The 14,872-nt window shown below is 48.3% G+C and overlaps 1 long non-coding RNA gene across 2 annotated transcripts in view; it reads right to left on the bottom strand.

The window, feature by feature from the left end:
* Positions 1 to 2,038: 2,038 nt before the first annotated feature.
* Positions 2,039 to 14,872, bottom strand: part of LOC112546916 (uncharacterized) — a 155,552-nt gene continuing 142,718 nt past the window's right edge. For both annotated transcript variants that reach the window (XR_012906032.1, XR_003090640.2), the window contains exon 4: positions 2,039 to 2,170. This is a non-coding gene — a long non-coding RNA (uncharacterized LOC112546916). The remainder of the gene's footprint in view (positions 2,171 to 14,872) is intronic.

The following is a 14,872-nucleotide window of genomic DNA, read 5'->3' as shown; positions in this document are numbered from 1 at the left end:
CCCCCGACTGATTTTTCTGTGGGTCAGCAGCCCTCGACCTAAAAACGGTTCCCCAGCCCTGGTTTAAAGTCTTTTGAAGAAATAACGATGCCTAGGAGCTACCAATGACGCATGTTTTTCAATACCATATAGTGGGATGTAAGTGACTTGTCGCTTTCCCTGCCCCCACTTGCTGCCTCTATCAGAGCAAGGCAGCAATGAGGGCAGGCAGCAGTGGTGCTTGTGGGAGCTGGCTTAAGAGCCAGTTCTCCCCCAGCATCATCTCCATGGGAGCAGGGAAGGCAGAGACACAACAGGGGATTAGCTGGGACAGCTAATTCCTGGCTCGTGCCTGGTCTTCCCCTCCTCCTGCTGCACTTCAGCCTTTTAAATGTATTACGAGCCTAGTAGATAACCCAGCTGTGGCTCTGCAGTTTCCCTCTATCAACTAATTGACCAGTCAATTAGCTGATTAAATGCCATTAAACATCCCTACCATATAGATTATGCTACAGCTGATGTGCCATTTAACCACTTTCAACCCTGTCTGACCAGTACCAACTGGGGCCATGTTCTCCTCCATTTTTAAAGAGTATGTAGTACAATAGGCCTCCCAACTTGAGTGTAACCCACATTATCTCTCTGGTGTAGCCTCCGTGGGCTAAACTAGTTGCCTGAATAATGTTTCAGCTGGTTATGGTGTAAGGGCAACAAAGTTAAAGTTGCTGGTAACGCTTCTGTGGGAGTTTTCCATTCCTTTCAACTTTTCTTTAAGTTTAACCTTAACTTGGAATTTTTGACTTTCTAATGCAAGGTCCAGATCAAAAATGGCTTGTCCAGAGCGCACACAAATTCACCTAGAGTTTAGGCTCACATGTGGCAAATATCAAAAACACGCCTTGTTCTTGACAGATTCAGGAACAGAGGAGGATCCGGTTTCAGGCTCAGAATGAAATGCCAGTTTAAACCTTTACTTCCTCCTTGATAAGACAGGCTAGAAATCCATGGTGCTTCCAGAGTTCTAAGGATGTTTAGGTTAGTCAGACAGGCTGGGGCAGCAGTGGCATCCCATAGCCAAGACTGGGACAGTAAGTACAGCAGGATTTTTAGCCCTCCCTTCACTAAGATCTTGCTGGGCAGCCCTGCACACTGTAGTTAACTGGTGATATGTTGCTGAAGCTCCACTGAAATCTATGGCACGTACACACACTTCAGCCCATGCTGTGTTGTTCAAAGAGACTTCAGTCCTTATCCGAATCAGAGCATTAAACTCTGCAACGCCACATCTCACCTCTAAAATGGAGGTAATGTTATTTGCCTGTCTGTCCAAGGTACCTATATCCAAGCATCTCCCAACTCTAATGTAACCCTGGGCTGTCATGTACTAAGAAGTGCATGTGTTTAATCCTGTCCCTGATGGTTATATCCATTGCTTATGTGCATTTTTACTACACCACTTTTTAGGGCCAAGGCCTCATCGGGTAGAAATCAGTGTGGTTGCATTGGTGTCTCTGGAGTTACAGCAATTTACAGCAGCTACACACAGCACCTGCTTCTGGCCCGCTAAGGTTTGCACCTTTGCCATTAAGCCATCACCTGTTTTAAATTGAATTAGGAGGATGGGGTACAGCTGATGGGTAAGTGCCCTGATCGGTTTTGGATAACTGAACTAGACACACAGCCAGGCACTGTGTCTAGATAGTATAGTATGTGCCTTTATGTAGGTTTTCACACTCAGAATGGATGCTTTTTATAAAGTCTCTTCTGACCTTTTCCTACAGAAGCTCTCCTGCGTCTAGTCATGGGGAATTTAAGAGAAGAATTTCTGTCTCATTCTAAAGCTTGCTCCACTCATGAGGAAAAAGCAATCAGTCTCTTTTTTTGGTCTGAAGCCATAATGTATTAAAAGGTAGCTCTATTGATTCCTGATATGCTGCATCTGGCCATGTGACACCCATGTTTTATGAACTCTGCTGTTTATTCCATAAAGTAAATCTCACACTTCGTTTGGCAACATACCTCCAGCTAAATTGTCCTTGTATAAGCAGGTTCCTACACTGGAGTTTGAGTATTTATGTGCTGGAAAAAAGTTTTAAAGAAGTTTGCAGAGTACTCTGTCCAGTGCTAAGTGTATACTTGTGCTGCAGCTACCGCTGCCATTTCTTTCAGGGAAGAGCTGTGTAGAGTCCATCTGAGAAAACACAAGTGTGTGGGGGGGGTTATGTCTATAGCTTCTTGCCAGTTACTGCTTCCAACCTTGCATCTTCCCCTGCAGTCTGAGAGCGGGGAGGAAGTGTACACGGGGCCTAGTGCCATCACACATACCTCATTTAAGAACATAAGAATGGCCGTACTGGGTCAGACCAAAGGTCCATCTAGCCCAGTATCCTGTCTGCCGACAGTGGCCAGCACCAGGTGCCCCAGAGAGGATGGACCGAAGACAATGATGAAGCGATATATCTCCTGTCATCCCTCTCCAGCCTCTGACAAACAGAGGCCAAGGACACCATTTTATCCCCTGGCTAATAGCCTTTTATGGACCTAACCTCCATGAAATTATCTAGCTTCTCTTTAAACTCTATTATAGTCCTAGCCTTCACAGCCTCCTCTGGCAAGGAGTTCCACAGGTTGACTACACGCTGTGTGAAGAAGAACTTCCTTTTATTAGTTTTAAACCTGCTACCCATTAATTTGAGGTACAATCCAGAAAGAATGGCAGGTTAAGAGTGTGCTGTCGACCAGTCCCACTCCCAGCTGTTGGAATTTTGCAGTGATGCTAGTGGAATCCTGCTAAGGCAGCTGCAGCTCCTTAAAGCATACTGGGTATAAAGGAGGCTAGTTAGTAAGAGGCTGCAGATTCCCCCAGGAAGTGATTTGAAACTGAAGGACCCAGGTAAGGGGGCAGGAACTGAAGAGTGGAACACATTTTCATATGCACCAGTGGCATTTGCGGGACATGGGATTTGATGAGGGCTACAAGAGGAAGGAAGGGGAGCGAGATAACAAATGGTTAGAGGAACAAAGATGAAGGGAGTGTTAGAGGAAGGAAAAGGTTGAAGTTCTCTAGAGGAAATAAAGCAGCGCAAGCAGAGCTGGTGTTTGTATTGTTAGGGACCAGGGCAGCATACAGCTCCTCTTGGAGTGATGTCAGTAGGGCCAGATTCTCCCCCCCGTCCCCATCCCCGTCCCCCAATGATTCTATGGAATGAGGTTTAGGAGTCTTTGGAATGGCCCCTCCTGTTGTAAAGAGGAGCCCACTACTCCTGGTGCATCTTTTAGATTAGTCAAAGCCCGATCACTAAGAGCACGGCCTTTCCATACTCACGGATAGGAGAGGCCCTCAGGCTCTGGAGGAGACTCGCTGGTTAGGTGTGTTTGGTGCCACCTTAGACTAAGACCCCTGGTCTTGCCTCATCACCCACAGGAGACCCCCAGGTGGTGAAGCAGGATCACAGGAACCTTCTTAACAACATTTTAACAGACTCCTTCACCGCGTGGGCCTGTTTCCAGAATACAGACGCCCAGGTAAAATGCCAGCAATGCATTGACTTACATCTTATAAAAGACAAATAACTGCACCTGGGATTTCAAAATTTCCCAACCCCACGATGTCTTTTTCCTTGTCTCTCCCTGTTTCTCTGAGGGTACGGCTAGACTCCCAGCTTCTTTCGGAAGAAGCTTTTTTGGAAGATCTCTTCCTAAAAATCTTCTTTCGAAAGAGAGCATCCACACTGCAAAAGCAGATCAAAAAAGCAATCTGCTTTTTTGAAAGAGAGCGCTCACACTCATTGGACACACTCGCATAAAAGGCCACCCAGAACCACTTCTGGCAGTGCATTAGGTCAGCAGTTACTTCCGGGTGCTGTTGCCTAAGGCTATCTGAGACACGTGCTTACAGGGACCCTCCCCTTGGACAGCCGTCTCTCAGGTTCTGCTGTGTGCTTGCCTATCTCTCTAAGGGACAGCAAAGCTTTGCAGCGTGTGCTCTGGTTGCCCAGGTTGGTTGGATGCCACAGCATTTCTTTTCTCTTTTTACCATGGAGCCAGAGCTGCTCCTAGGCATGCGATGGTCCCACGCTGTCATGCTGCAACTTCTGCGGCAGTTTCAGCAGACCGTCCTGCCCCAGCTTGACTCTGAGCTCATCTCTGAGGCCCTCTGCTTGGATGCAGGAGCAGTGCCCTTGCCCCTGGTCAAGAGACGAATTTGGAGGCTGGACACCAGTTCTGACTGGTGGGACTGCCTCGTCATGGAGCGGTGGGACGACCAGCAGTGGCTCAACAACTTCCGCATGCAGAAGGCCATGTTCTTGGAGCTGTGTGCCTGGCTTGCCCCTGCCCTCCGGAGATACAACACCCACCTGCGGCCCGCCATCCCCCTGGAGAAGAGGGTCGCAGCTGCCATATAGAAGTTTGCCACCCCTGACAGCTACTGCTCAATGGGACACCAGTTTGGCATGGAGCAGTCCACTGTCTGGGTCCTCCTCATGGAGGTAAGTCACTCCTGCGGGGGGGTAATCCTTGAAAAGGGGGACTCGGGAAAGGGGAGTGGGGGTGGGGACAAGGCCCGTCCCTGGGGTGGGTTGTGCCATCCCGCCCTCACAGCCCTGCTACTGGGCGGGGCGGCCTCAAAGAGGGTGGCTCCTGGGGTGTTTGGGGTGGGGGGGAGAGGAAGAGAACAGGCACCTCCCATGGGCTCTGGCACCCCCTCTCATTCTATGTTTTGTGTGTTTCTATGTCTCCTGCTGCAGGTGGTGAGGGCCATCAACTCCGTCCTGTTGTGCAGGGTCATCTGCCTCGGACACTTGGACCCAATCATGACCGGATTTGCTGCCCTTGGCTTCCCATGCTGCGGAGGAGTGATCGATGGGACCCACATCCTGATACGCACACCACAGCATCGAGCCGCCCAATATATAAACAGGAAGGGCTACTTCTCCATGGTGCTGCAGGCCCTTGTCGACCACCGGGGACAGTGTTCTGATATGTCAGGAGGTTGGGCCGGGCACATGATGCCCGCATATTCAGCAACTTGAGCCTGTACTGCAAGCTGAAGGCTGGGACATTCTTCCCCCAGCAGGACTTTTGCATGGGGAACGTACAGAGGCCAATTTGCATCGTAGGCGACACGGCCTACCCACTGATGCCATAGCTCATGAAGCCCTACACTGGCCACCTGAACCCAAACAAGGAACAATTTAACACGCACCTGAACCAGGCCCGCATGCAGGTGGAATGCACCTTCGGGCGCCTCAAGGCCCGGTTCAGGTGCCTCCTGACACACCTCGACGTGGGGAATGCAACATCCCCAAGATGGTCTCTGCGTGTTGCGTGCTCAACAACCCGGTGGAGAGCAAAGAGGAGGCCTTCCTCCCGGGGTGGGGGACAGGCTGGTGGTGAGGGGAGGCTGTTTGAACAGCCCCGGACAGCTGCCATCCGCCATGCCCATCAGGTCGAGGTGCGCATCCTGGAGACCCTGAGGGAGAGGTTCTCTGAAGGAGCCCAGTAACTCTCCGCAGGACCCCCCCACTGGGAGCTTGTGCCTTGCCCCTACTACCTTTCCCACCACAACCCCTTCCTTCCCCTGTTACATAAGAATGGCCGTACTGGGTCAGACCAAAGGTCCATCCAGCCCAGTATCCTGTCTGCCGACAGTGGCCAGCACCAGGTGCCCCAGAGAGGGTGGACCAAAGACAATGATCAAGCGATTGGTCTCCTGCCATCCTTCTCCAGCCTCCGACAAACAGAGGCCAGGGACACCAATTCTATCCTCTGGTTAATAGCCTTTTATGGACCTAGCCTCCATGAAATTATCTAGCTTCTCTTTAAACTCTGTTATAGTCCTAGCCTTCACAGCCTCCTCTGGCAAGGAGTTCCACAGGTTGACTACACGCTGTGTGAAGAAGAACTTTCTTTTATTAGTTTTAAACCTACTATCCATTAATTTCATTTGGTGTCCTCTAGTTCTTCTATTATGGGAACTAATAAATAACTTTTCTTTATCCGCACTCTCCACACCACTCATGATTTTATAGACCTCTATCATATTCCTCTTCAGTCTCCTCTTTTCTAAACTGAAGAGTCCCAGTCGCTTTAACCTCTCCTCATATGGGACCTGTTCCAAACCCCTAATCATTTTAGTTGCCCTTTTCTGAACCCTTTCCAAGGCCAAAATATCTTCCCAGTACCGTTAATAAAGACTCCAGTTTTGAATTGAACAAAAACTTTGTATATTGTTTTTTGTAATACAAATACGTGGTGCAGTTGGAAGTGCCACCTCGGGTCCAGGAACCTCGAAAACCTCGGGTTTGGGTGGGGCTGATAACAGCAGGGTGGGCAGGATGGGGGGCTGCAGCGGGGTCAGGTGTGGCAGGGAGGTCTGGGGAGGGGACACAGGCATGGCAGGGGGAGCGGGAGTGGAGAAAGCAGGAATGGGGAGAGGACCCGGTGTACCATCACTTCTTGGATGGTAGCACACATGTTTTTGCCCTGCTGTATAAGCTGGTCCCACATGCGATTGCACCACTCAGTCATCGCGAACCTTCTGGGCCAGTGCTTGCCGCACTCCTCAGTCTGTGTGGGGTCGCATGTCACGCAGAACTGCCATGTGCTGTCCTTATGAATTCTTCCTGGACCCTCCAGCGCTTGCAGCTCCCCTGGTGTCGGGCGGCTGCCTCTGATGGCAAGTCCAGCTGTGACGGCTGGTCCAGCTGTGGAGAAAACAAGGGAGAGGTGATCAGTCAGCCAAGCAGACGTTGAGGCAGTGTTCTCTTCAGTGAGCAAGGCCTATGAACAAGGTCCTGCCTCACAGAGGCCCCAAGATGCCCAGGGGACCATGCTGCCCACTTCCCCCATCCACCAGACAAGCAAGCCAGGGAAGTATCTGCCCATGGTGGGATCCCAAGGGCGGGAGAGGGCCCTGGAGCAGCCTGGCCCTCCCTGGGGCCCGCACATGCACCTGTATCTAGCAGCGCTGTCTGTGGGAGCAGGTGGTGCCTCGCGTGTAGGCATGGCCATGTGGTATGTGCCGCACTCCTCAGTCTGTGTGGGGTCGTACGTGCACCCTTGTGCCCAGCCTGCTTCCAGTGGTGGCTGGCCAGGGGGAGTCCTCCCAGGAGTTGGACCTGTGTAGGGCTTCCCCCCAGCCTGTGAGCCGGAGCCCATGTGTGCTCCAGGGCCAGCTCCTGAGACCATGTGGTGCACACTGCCACTGCACGTGCTTGAACGTGCAGGGATAGCACCCCATCCCCTGTGCTCCCGTCTCCCCTGCGCTCTGCCAACCTGACAGCACTCACCTGATGATCCCTCCCCAGTGTCAGATGATGCCTGGGAGATGTCCAAGGCCTGGGGTACCGGTTCGAGGTGGAGGGTGAGGGTGACGACACTGCTGGTGTCCTCTTCCTCATGCAGTTTCCGTCCCTCCTCGTCATCCTCCTTCTCCTCCAGGAGCTCCGGCCGGGCGACCACGGGTGTCTCCAACCTTGAGTCCACCAGATAGGGTGGGGACAAAGCTTGCCTACCACCCAGTATCTGGTGGAGCTCTTTGTAATAGGAGCAGTAGCAGGGTCCTGCCCCGGAGCGAGAGCGGCACTCTGGCCCGTGCGTACCCTTGCTGGAGATCCTTGACCTTGCTCCTCACTTGGTCCATGGTGCAGGGGTGGTGGCCTCTGTGGGTGAGAGCTTTGGCCATCTGGCCATAAATGTCGGTGTTCCTGCACCACAAACTGAGATCCTGGAGGGACACCTCCTCACCCCACTGCTCCAGGAGGGCCTGAATCTCAGCCCTAACCAGCATGGTGCCCAGCGTTTGGTGCCCCTGGGTGGGTCCTCACAGCCCTGTTGGTGCGCCCTGTGCTGGCCAGGGGGTCTCAGCAGGCTTGTGGCTGTGCCATGGCTCCTACTTTGTGTGGCAGGGAGAACCGTGCAGTCAGAATACTGCTCTGAGACTGGCTTCCTGACACGAGGCCTGTCCCGGGGACATACAACTTTAAGAGCTGGCTGGAGACAGGAACTATAGAGCTGTGATTACTGTGGACAGAGTGTCCACTAGGGCACCTGTGCTTTTTCCTGGAGGCCTCTTTTTTAGAAAAAACTCCCTCTTCTGTGTCCGCACATGCCTTCTTCAGAAAAAGCTCTTTCAGAAAAGGTGTTCTTCTTCATAGAATAAGTTTACCAATGTCGGGAAAACCCCTGCGTTCTTTTGATTTTTTTCAAAAGAAGGCAAATGCAGTGTGGACGTAAGTGAATTTTTTTTTGGAAAAACAGTTTTTCCGAAAAAAACCTGTAGTCTAGATGCACCCTGAGTCTCTCCACTTTGACTGGGCGGGCCCCAAGCCTGAGGAATGAAAATGATAACTTCTGCCATGCCAAACGACAACCCATGTGTTTCTCAGTTGGATGGATGAATTGCATAAGGGCCTGGTTAACTACATGCTGCTTAGTGTGAGCTCTACAGTTAGTGTGTGTAATTTATTGCCCTGTTCATTTGCCACCTAATTAAATCATCGTAATCAGTCAGCCTGCTACTCCTCCCCTGTTCATCTGGCCACGGTGTGCAGCTCACGAATCCTCCAAATTTCCACATCTCCTTGCTTCAGTCATCTTTCCAGATGTTCCTGCCTCTGCCTTGTCACCCCTTTCTTTCTCGAGTAATTTCCTAAAACAGTGTGGCTGTGTCTTAAAATCAGGAATAAGGGACCTTTTGGGAAAGGCTTTATTTTCCAAAAGATCCCCATCTAGACTGGCGCTTTTTTCCGGCAAAGCCCCGAGCCGGAAAAATACGGCAGCCATGTTCATGCAAATGGAGCGGGGGAGATGTAAATCCCAGCTTCATTTGCAATTCCGACTTGTCTCATCTACATCCCTTTTCTGGAAAAGGGGTGCAGTGTAGACACAGCCAGGTTCTCTCTGCATTCTTCCCCCTCCCCTCATCACGACCAAACCCTTTTTCATGAGCCATTGTTTATCACTTTAGGCCTCCTGCTTTCCAATTCCCCTCCGCTGCTGCTGCTCCCTGTGGAATGCCCATTCCATTACTAAAAGACTGTGACTATCCATGATATTGTAACTTTCTGTTCCTTCCAACCGTGGGCCCGCCTTGAAACCAGGATTGCCTGGGACTGATGTCATTTCCCCTTGAATCCACAGAGCTGGTTACCACCTTACGGCCCCACTGAAAATGCCAGCCTCGGTACAGATTGCACCTGGCTTAGAGAAGCAAAAGGCCAAAGAATAGAAAGCCAGTCTGTAACCTTCAGAAGATTGCTTTTCCCCATTGGAGGCTCTTCCGCATGTGGTGGTTTTTGCTTGGTTCTACTGTACAGAAAATAGTCAAATATACCTGCTGCGATGACCCCGCATCAACACCAGAGGGCGCTTTCAGCTAACAGCACAAGCACCAGCTTGGGAGTTTGGTGTGTCGTGAAAGGTCTTTTTTAGAAATCTATTTAAACTTTTTGGAATCGCCGATACATACTGAAAAACAAAAAGAGCAGCATCATGCTGCAAGGTGGTTGGGTCCCTTTTTCTCTGTTGTTGGAATGTAGCTGTAAAATTATTGTCCCTGTTCGTTTTAATAAAATGTTGAGCCATAAATGACTAGCTTTAAACATGGAATGTGTGTTGGTTTATTCTACAGCCAAGTTTTACGTATAGGCCTGTGACTTCTAAAACCCTAAATTAGAAGGCTGTCTATTCCAGTACCGCTTGCTCCAGCAGGGTCATGTGCTGTGCTCAATCCAGGATCAACACAGCACAGAGGTTTCAGATGAGGGGGCCGTCTGTCTATCCCAGTCCTGATGACATGGTGACTCCCTTAGTGAAATTATAGCCTGCGTAATACAGGAAGCCAGATGAGATGAGTGTATGTATCACTTGGAAGTCTGCACCTTTATTAAAAGCTACGTTTCCTTTTGAAGTGTACGAGACTGACAGTGCAGCATACTGAAGACCTGGGTTCACCCACAGAACAGGTTCAGCCACGGCAGAAGCATTTGCAGCTTCCCCACCCCTGCTTTGCTAATGTGCTTCAAACCTGCTGGAGACCAGCTCTGAGCATGAGAGAGTAGTTTCGAGTCTGTGGACTTGTTCACACAGGCACTTAGCAAGTGGCAAGCCAGGTCCACGTGCTGACTTAGTGCACTGTATAAACACACACACACTGCTTTGTTTATGTCTCCACGTAGACAAGCCCCCTCTCCCTTCAATTCTTAACTGCTGGGATGAATGAGGGTCTCTTGTCCCCTAAGGGCTAGGCTGATACTCTTATTTCACAGCTGCTGACGGAGTGGCTGGCATTGTGACTTCCACTCACTGCTGAAGTTTAACAAATGCAGTCAGGGGAAGCATGGGTATGGAATCTCAGCCGGGTGGAAGCTTCTAAGAGCAGAACGTGCCTACCAGGCTGAGTAACAGAGTGTTCAGGACACTAAGTGCAGGATAGAATGTGTCAAACAAACCTGCGTAATGTGGAGAGGCCTCCCAACTCTCTGCTGTCCCAAGCGGATTTTTCCACTGCAGCACCTCTGCAAGGGAGACAGAGCCTGTAGCAAGGGAGGCCTTGGCAAGCTTCACAGCTGAGCTCCACAAAAGATCCGTTTATTCAGCAAGCACATTTCACCGCTCCGATCCTGTGGGATCCTCTAAACAAACAGCCAAGACAGTGAAGTCTTTTTCTTTCCAGCCCCCTTCCCATAAAAATCTTCAAAAAAATGTGTCGTAGGCAAGAGAGAGGACTGCTGGTTGAGGCCAAATTCCACACTTGTTAATGAGCAAGCACGACTCCATACATGTGAATGCCATTGCTGCTGCTTACGGAGAGCTCCCTGTATTATTACAGCAAGGCATAGATTCTGCCTAGACATTGTCATGAGACTCCACCACAATATAATAATCTTGAAATCAGTGTGCTATAGGATGAGTTGGCTGTAACCCGAAGATAATATATCTAGTTTTGCCATAGAATTTTTCTGGTCTGTAATAGATTGCTAGACACATTGCATTTAACTGAAAGCTGTTGTTTACGCTAAATATCCCTGGAGAATAAAAAAATGAAGCCAACCATAATTTTCCTCTGACAATTTCATCGGCACACCTCAGTCCTTACTGGCAACATTAGTGCTTTTCCTAGCTCTTTCTTCATAAAAACCCCCAGTTGTGTCAAACTGTGTTGAGAGAAGTATCTACCAGGGAATGAGAACAATATTCAAAATCAAAGCCATCCAATGTGAAAAATATTCAAACTCATACTACCCAAAAACTTATTCTGCATTGCTCTACATACGTTACTCAAGCACACAAGAAAAGAATGAGCAAAGATGCTAAAGGAACAGTGACCATTTTATGTCATAACAGCTTCTGGGATAGAAACTAGTGAGTTACAAAATAGGAAATAGTCCAACTTCTCAAACTTTTCAGTGGTGAGTAGAAGGGGTGTTTGTTTTGGTTTTTTGACTTTTAAACATTAATTCTGGCAGTTTATAGATACTGGAATTAAGTCATTTTGTTCCAAGTTACGCATTTACCATCTTCCCTCTTTTCTTGCCACCTCCTCAGCTTGTGGAGGCAGGTGTGGGCTTCTTCAAATCCCCTGTCTACACATGCGGGGTCTCTCTTCTGACCATACAAATCATAAAACTCCACCCAAAGGTGTGCTATGCATAGGCAGAGGGATATTTTCCATTTCAGAGGCTCTAATTTATCAAATCAAAACCATTTTTCACTGAAAACATGAAATCATTCTCATTAAGGATTATTTCCATGTAAAATATCATGTTTCTGTTCCCAGCCATTTCAGCATTGAGCTTTTAACCCACAAGATTTTTTTTTTTAAAGGGGAAAAATAATTTCACTCCTCCCCGTCCCTTTCTTGTTCTGAAAAGAGAACTGAACTGTATTTGCTTGAATTTTCCAGAAAAAAAAATCACCTGCAAGGCCAAGTATGACTGCATCTTTTGGGTTGAAGTTTTATAGTTTCTTTCATTCCTACTGTTAAGATCCTTATAATCAGAGGAGACAGAAAAGGCATAAACATCTCCAAAGTGGCATCCGCCAGCATCTACATCACTTATCAGACAGAACCTGTTCCTTAAGCATTTACTAAATGCTATTGCTCTTCACTATCCATGAAGGAAATCAAGATGCAAAGATGTCATGCAGCCTGGATTTACAAGAGTGACTAAGGAAACAAGTTCCCACACAGAGCTATTTATACACAGTACTTGTGCTGGTATTAGAGGATTCGTTCTGCAGGGAGATGAATTGCTGAAGCATGTGAATAACCAGGCGGGTGTTTTATGCTCTTGACTTGTGACTGTCATTTAGAATTTTACATGAATGATGGGGGGAGCTAAAACTGAAGGCCCAGGCCCAGCTATTAGACTGAAATTGTATGTTTCTGAGTAGCTTGCTTTAAAAGGTCACCATTGGCATTGTACCAGTGGGGCGAGAAATTATGGAACAAGTATGGAGCTTTCTAGGGTGTACATGGAGGAAAGTCCTGAATAACATAAAAGACAGGAGTTAGACTGGAACACCTACAGCAAGAGGCAATGAGGTAGGTGAAGGAGAACCTGGAAACAGACCACAGAAGCAGAACTGAAAGCGATCAAATTACACAGGAAGAATCAACAGGAGCCTGGCAAAGATGGAAGGTGAAAGCCTTTTGTTCCCTATGGAACAGAGAGAGAGAGACTGGTATTGCATGCTGGGACTGGAACTAGTTGATAATTTGACCAACGAATGTTGTCCATCACACATATAGTTGTCAACATGTTCTTTGCAAAAACAAATTTGATTTCAATTATGTTTTTTTATTTGACAAAAAAATTAAAACAAATCAAAGCTATTTAACAAATAATTGTGGTTTTGTTTTAGGAGCAAAAAGGAAGAAAGTAGGTGCACAAGGGAGCATTAAACTCACCATATATTTTTCCTTCTGTTTTCTAGGGGGGATGGGAGAGAGGCCTTCTCAAAATAGAAAACCCACCATGAACATCTGAGTTAGAAATGCTTAAAAAACAAGTCATCCTGTAGCCCCATAGAGACTAACAAAAAATATATTGTATCGTGAGCTTTCATGGGCACACCCACTGGAGTTATTTCAGCACTAGCACAGATGCCCTGGTATGTAGCATTCATATATTATCAAAACAGTTCAGTGATTAATATTCTGGAATACCAAGAGAAGGGTTTTGCTATTCCCATTAGCACATGTGATGCCTAAGAGTATTATCCTTTGGCATTGCCAATGCTACACAAAATCCAGGTCACTGATCACAGGTGGGCAGGTTCTTTCAAATTAGCAGCATCTGTATGTCAGAATAAAACAATAATGGAACTAATTTAAATTGAGAGTTAATCTGCAGGCAGAAAATTAGTCTGACACTGATCAGGCTGCCTGGATTCCCACATACCTTTGAATGTGCACATCCCCCCTGATCTGCAGCAGCTCCTGCTATCCTATGCCACATAGTTCTGACGCTCAAGAGTCCTTACACCCCCATCCCTTGCTGTTCCAAGGCTGAGCAGCTGCACCTCCAATTATTCCCACTCAGCACATCCCTTTTACTAGCCCCTTTGAGACAGGCCAGTTGGGGAAAATATGGTTAGTATGAGACCCAGCTCATTGCCTTTGGCAATCAGAAGGCAGAATTTGAGACGATTATTCCAGAGTACTTGGTGGGAGTAACGCTGGCTCTTTCTGTCTTTTTGAAGCACCATGTTATTTATCATGCAGCTAACCTGGAATCCACCTCATGATAGTAAAAGCCTGCAGCACCAGTGGCTGGCGGAATTACATAACAACTGGCCGGATTATTCTGAGGAGATGCCAGGTTGCAAAGGAAGCCGTGAACTTCCCCTGCTAGTGTGACATTCCAGACTTCGGGTTTGGTGGAGTCACCCAGGAGTGATGGCCAGGCAGAGTCCATGCGAATGGATTTATGTGGTTAACCTGAGCAGTGTAGGTGGTAAGGAGGCCAGAATCCTACTCCCAATTTATGGCACATCTACAAGCAGTTACTTGGTGATATTCTAACCCCGACACTTCCTGCTGTGCTCCTTGGAAGAGGTCCTCTGGCAATAGCTGCACGCAGTTCATGGACTCACTAGCCATACCTACTCGCAGCCATCCCCAGCCAATGCTGAGGTGTAGTCGGCAGGGGGTCCTCTCGCTGCCTGACCTCTCAGTGGTCTGCCTCCACTCTCCCAGTCAGTTCCGTCTGCTGAATATAAGGATTTGTGTGCCAATGTAAGGAGGGAAGGATTTCCCTTCATTTCTCTCTGTCTTAGGCCCTATCTACACTAGGAAATTATTTCAAAATTACTAAATTTGACAACTCCCGATTTAACACATTCGAATTAGCATGTCCACACTACAGGGAAGCCTCAAAATTAGTCCATGGCAGACTCTTGATATGGACGCACTACCTCAGACTTAGAGCCCCAGGAAGCACTGGGGAGTAATTAGTTCAAATTACTCTGGGGAGTAATTATTTTGAAATAGTGGCACTGGAGTAATCCGTTACTTCAGGATTTCTATTTTGGAATTAGCGCTACTCCTGATGGAAAGCAGGAGTGTAGATTTTTAATTCCACGGCCCGTTATTTCGAAATAATGGGCTTGGTAGTGTGGACGCTCCACGTATAAATTTGATCTTGGGGAAGAGGTTATTTCAAGATAAAGCCCCAGTGTAGACCAGGGCTTAGGGTCTTGTACCGTTGCCCACTCACGCCATCTTCTCTGCAATGCTCCCTGTCTGACAAACAAGGAAGACGGAATGTAGATTCTGGAAATGAATTGCTGGCGAGTGGTGTAGAGCTTCAGTTTTGTGGTACCACCGTTGGTTTGTTCCACGTTCTATGGCAGAGTCTCAGCCTCCTGTCACATAGGCCATCCC

This window comes from Pelodiscus sinensis, chromosome 9 (assembly GCF_049634645.1).
Source record: "Pelodiscus sinensis isolate JC-2024 chromosome 9, ASM4963464v1, whole genome shotgun sequence".
In the NCBI taxonomy this organism is placed as follows: Eukaryota; Metazoa; Chordata; order Testudines; family Trionychidae; genus Pelodiscus; species Pelodiscus sinensis.
The sequence above is the reverse complement of the archived record's forward strand: the minus strand, read 5'-3'. Positions and strand labels throughout refer to the sequence as shown.